The sequence below is a fragment of the Cebus imitator genome, unplaced genomic scaffold (assembly GCF_001604975.1).
Source record: "Cebus imitator isolate Cc_AM_T3 unplaced genomic scaffold, Cebus_imitator-1.0 Scaffold82, whole genome shotgun sequence".
NCBI lineage: Eukaryota > Metazoa > Chordata > Mammalia > Primates > Cebidae > Cebus > Cebus imitator.
In genome coordinates this window covers 313,549-318,712 of record NW_016107397.1, presented here as the reverse complement: position 1 = coordinate 318,712, position 5,164 = coordinate 313,549, and positions in this window count along the sequence as shown.

The following is a 5,164-nucleotide window of genomic DNA, read 5'->3' as shown; positions in this document are numbered from 1 at the left end:
AGCCTTTTGTTCATCCACACGAGGCAGGCAGGCTGTCAGTCCCCACCGCACAATTTGGTAAGCCTGAGCCGGGCAGGGCGGGGCTGACCAGGGTGACAGCGCACGATTGGCCGGGGGACATCAGTGTGTGTTGGGACAGGATGTTTGTGTATCCTCTCTCCCTCCCCCCATCCCAGGTACCTGGTGGCCCCAGGCCTGCTGCCCTGCCTGGCAGCAGAGGAGATGCGGCTTGTGTCTGCTGTCCTCAGAGCCTTTCCCGGGCTGTGTGTGCTGGGTCAGGACTCTGCCTTGGTGTCAGGTTCAGTTCGAGATCACGGTCAGGGTCAGGACTTGATTTGAGCTTGGGACTGGAGTCAGCGCTCAGCCTATTGCGGGCTCAGGAACGAGACTAATTCCAGGTTGGAGCTCAGTCTGGGTGGAGAGCTGGGGTTTGGTTTGGTGTGGAGCTCAGGGCTCCGTCTGGGGCAGGGATTGGGTTGGTCGAGGGCTGGGACCAGGGCTAGTTTGGAGCCAGAGTCAGAGCTCAGGCTGAGGTAGGGGTCAGGACTTGGCCTGGAGCCATGGCTGGACTTCAGTGTGGGGCAGGTGATGGGTTCCGACAGGAGTCCAGGGTAGAGGTTAGCCTTGAGTCCGGGGTCAGGGCCGGGTTTAGTCTGCGGCCGCAGGGGCCGTGGCCGGTGCTTTGTCTGGGGTTGTGGTTGAGCTTAGCTGGCTTGGGTGTTGGGATCACTCTGGGTTTGGGGCCAAGGCTCAGATGGCGTCAGGCTAGGACGTCAGTGTGTGTCGAGACAGGACGTGTGTCTGGAGCTGACGGGGGCAGGTGTGTGTTGCAGGTGATCTTTATTCCTCTTGTATTTGCACCCCCACCCCACCGCCCCTACAACCAGCTGGGACCGGGCTCGGTGGGTGGAGAGACAGCTTCAGTCGTGTTCTCTTTCCAGCAAAATGTGCTTTGATGCCTGTGCAGGGCCTGAGGACACAGGGTGTGCCAGAGAGCACCTGGGCCCTCTCTGGGCCTCAGTTTCCCTATCTGAGAAGCTCAGTGTCTGGGAGCTGGGCTGAGCTCCCGAAACCTGGACTGGCAGCCGTGTCAAGAGGATTGGAATGTGGAGGGCTTCCAGCGGCCACTGCAGGAGCTCTGGCCTGGAGCGGGGTGGCTGGACTGGGCAGGGGGAGGGAGCGGCAGGCAGGTGGACAGGTCTTCTTGGGAGCCCTGAGGTGCAGAAGAGGCATCTACTGTCCCTTAGTGGCAGATAGTACCACCTCTACCTCAAAATGAGGTCGGAGGTGGGACTTGATTCCAAAGGCGGGGCTTAGACACCAGACCAAATTGAACACTAGCTGAAGCACGCTGGAGGCAGAAGCAGCTCCCCATGAGACACGCCCACCTGTGCCCATGTCAGTTCACCATCATCATGGCAACACAAAAGTTACCACTACTTTTCATGGCAATGACCTAGCAAACCAGGAGTTACCACCCTCATCCTAGAAATGTCTCTGTGAACCACCCCTTAATTTGCATATAATTAATAAATACATATAATTTACATACAGCTGAAATATTTACATATAATTTGCATATAACTAAATATGAGTGCAGACCTGCCTCTGGACACACTGCTTATAGATAGGGTAACCCCGTTCTGCAAGGAGCCGCAGCTGTGCTGTTGCTGTCCACTGCTGCATCAATAAAAGGTGCCGTTTAACACCACAACTTCACTCTTGAATTCCCTTTTTTTTTCTTTGAGACGGAATCTTGCTCTGTCGCCCAGGCTGGAGTGCAGCGGCGCAATGTCAGCTCACTGCAACCTCCACCTCCTGCGTTCCAGCGACTCTCCTGCCTCAGCCTCCTGAGTAGTTGGGATTACAGGTGCCCACCATGCCAGGCTAAGTTTTGTATTTTGCCATGTTGACCAGACTGGTCTCAAACTCCTGACCTCAAGTGATCCACCTGTCTCGGCCCCTCGAGGTGCTGGAATTACAGGTGTAAGCCACCATGCCCGGCCTTTCTTTTTTTCTTTTGAGATAGAGTTCAGCTCTTTTGCCCAGGCTCGAGTGCGGTGGTGTGATCTCGGCTCACTGCAACCTCTGCCTCCTGGTTTCAAGCGATTCTCCTGTCTCGGCCTCCTGAGTAGCTGGGACTACAGGCACCCACCACCACATCCAGCTAATTTTTTTGCATTTTTAGTAGAGACGGGGGTCTCACCATGTTGGGCCAGGCTAGTCTCGAACTCCTGACCTAAAGTGATCGTCCCACCTCGGCCTCCCAAAGTGCTGGGATGACGGACGTGAGCCACTGCGCCCAGCCCACCCTTGAATTCTTTCCTGGGTGAAGCCGAGTGCTCCTGAGCTAAGCCCCAACTCTGGGGCTCACTTTCCCTGCATCAAAATGGCTTCCTTGGCATGAAGCCTCCCAGATTACACAGGGTGTGGCTTTCACATCAGGACGCAGGGGTCACTATTGTGTGCAGGATTCTAGATGCCCCCAGCCCCTGTCCTGTAAGTGACACCTGCCCTGCTGATGAGCAGGGTCCCCGAATCACCCTGACAAGGGTTTCAACCACGGGCAGGGAGTTTGGAAGGATGGGAGCGGCGCTTAGCCTTCTCCTGCTCTTAGCTCAGCCCCCTAAGCTGGCCTCCGCCTGTCAAAGCCGCAGACACACAAGAGAAACCCCGATTGACGTCAGGGGAAGCGCCCACAGGGCCTCTGTCTCTCCCAGAAATTTGGCTCCAGCACCAGGCTTCGAATGGCTGTGGCTGTGGTTTTTAAAAGGTGAAAATGGCCCACGGTCCTGCTTCTGTGTCTCCACCAAAACCTGGCTTGGTGGAAGGCAGGCTGGGGTCCTTGGAACTGGAGTTGGATGGGAGAGTCTCCTCCCTTCTCCCCTTCTCCCACTCCTTGCCGACCCCCTCCTCCAGTGCCCTCCCTGCTGTCTTGACCCCCCTGGCACTCCTGACTTCCTCCTTCCCATCTCCTCTCCAGCGACCAGGCCGACACCTTCCAGGTCCTTCCTGGTGCTGGTATTCCTTCTTGAATTTGTCTTTGCTCATGGTCTGCCCTACTTCAATGTTGACATTCGATCCGTTGATTTCTGTTATTTATTTATTTTTTTTTTGAGATGCAGTCTTGCTCTGTCGCCCAGGCTGGAGTACATTGGTGCCATCTTGACTCAGTGCAACTTCCGTCCCCCAGATTCAAGCGATTCTCCTGCCTCAGCGTCCCGAGTAGCTGGGATTACAGGCGTGTACCACCATACCCGGATAATTTTTATATTTTTAGTAGAGATGGGGTTTCACCAAGTTGGCCAAGCTGGTCTTGAACTCCTGACCTCAGGTGATCTGCCTGCCTTGGCCTTTCAAAGTGCTGGGATTACAAGCATGAGCCACAGCGCCCGGCCAGAACCACTGATTTCTGGAAAACGTACTGTGCCACAAGTCTTAGGCGCTGGGAGGAGCCGGGAGAGTCTGACGACGTAGCTCCTTGGAAGAGGCTGCCTGTCAGTCAGGCCCTTGGTCACCCTGACCTGGTCCAACCAGAGGGTGGACTATTCGTGCTGAGGCCTGGGATGTGCAGGCACACGTTGGGGTCAGCACATGGTCACTGGGCTCATCCTGGCTCCAGATGCCTTACCTGGGGACCAGAGCCCCTCTTTTGCCCCCCCGGGGACCCCAGTCTGGGATGGATGGGAGAGAAGGGCCCACTTCTGCCTCCCACCCGGAGCTTTCTCAGCTTTTGCTGGAACCCCCTGGCTGCCGCTGGTATCGGATTCCACCAGCATCTGCCTGGACCTCACGATGACCTCATAGATGACTCGTTCCCCGGGTCAATCTGACCATGACCTTGTCCTTCTTAATCCCCTCAGTTTCTTGTCGTTTACGGAATATCATCCTCGCTGCTGACCGTGGCTGTCCACGCCCTGCTTCCTCTCCTCTGTCCACCGGCTGCTCCTCCAGCCCTCCAGCCGCACCGACCCTATCTGCGGCCTTCACCCGGTTCCTCCTCACACCTCATATCCCTGCTCAGCAAGCAGTAGCCTGCCTCTCCCCTCCCAGGCACCCCACTAGGACTTGGGGGCTCCTAAGCCAGGGCCACTATCTGGCAGCCCTGAACCAGTCTTCCGAGCCTTGCCGCAGGAGTGGCCAAGGTGGCACGAGTCGCTATGTGACCTCAGCACAGCCAATGTCCTGTGTCCCTATTGTATCGACGAGGCCCCCGAGGCCTGGGGAGGGGAAGACACGGGCAGTTACAGCTCACCCCAGGAGCCTCTCATTCTTCTTTGCAAATTTCCTTTTTTTTTTTTAAATAGAGATGGGGCCTCACTCCCTGGCTCAGGCTGGATGGATGGGAGAGAAGGACTCCACTTCTGCCTCCTGCCCGGAGTGGTGTGATCTCAGCTCCCTGCAGCCTCAAACTTCTGGACCCAAATGATCCCTCCACCTCAGCCTCCTGCGTAGCTGCTTCCTTCTCTCCTCCCTCCCTCCCTCCCTTCCTTCCTTCCTTCCTTCCTTCCTCCTTCCTCCGTTCCCCCATCCCCCCATCCCTCCCTCCCTTTCTTCCCTTTCCTTCCTTTCCTTCCTTCTCTTTCTTTCTTTTCTCTCCTTTCTTCCTTCTCTCTCTCTCTCTCTCTCTCTCTCTCTTCACTATGTTGCCCAGGCTGCTCTGAAACCCCAGGCCTCAAGTGATCCTCCTATCTCAGTCTTCCAAAGTGCTAGGATTACAGGCATGAGCCTAACCTGCAATTTTCCTTCTGTTCATCTATGGCTGTCTCTACATAGGGCCACTTGAGAAAGCTTCACAGAGGCCTTGCTTAGGGGGGAGAAAACCTCTTCCAGGAAGCCACCATGATTTTTCTCCACTCCTCAGGTCTCTGAGCCATGCACACTGGCTGGCTCCCAGCTCTCCTGGAATCATGCCTGGCTGACGTTCCTGTGAGCATCAGCATCTGAGGTTGAATTCGACGTTCACCTCTGATGCCCTATGACCTTGGGCAAGGCCTTGTCTCTTTCTGCCTTAGTTTACTTATTTATAGAATCAAGGCATTGAACCTGCTGATTTTAAGGGGGCTGCTATGGAGTTAGGGTTTGGTCAGGGAGGCTGAGCCGAGTCTTGATGGCTTCCAACTACCAGCACAAAGTGAATTGAGCTGGGGAGGCAGCTGTCCTG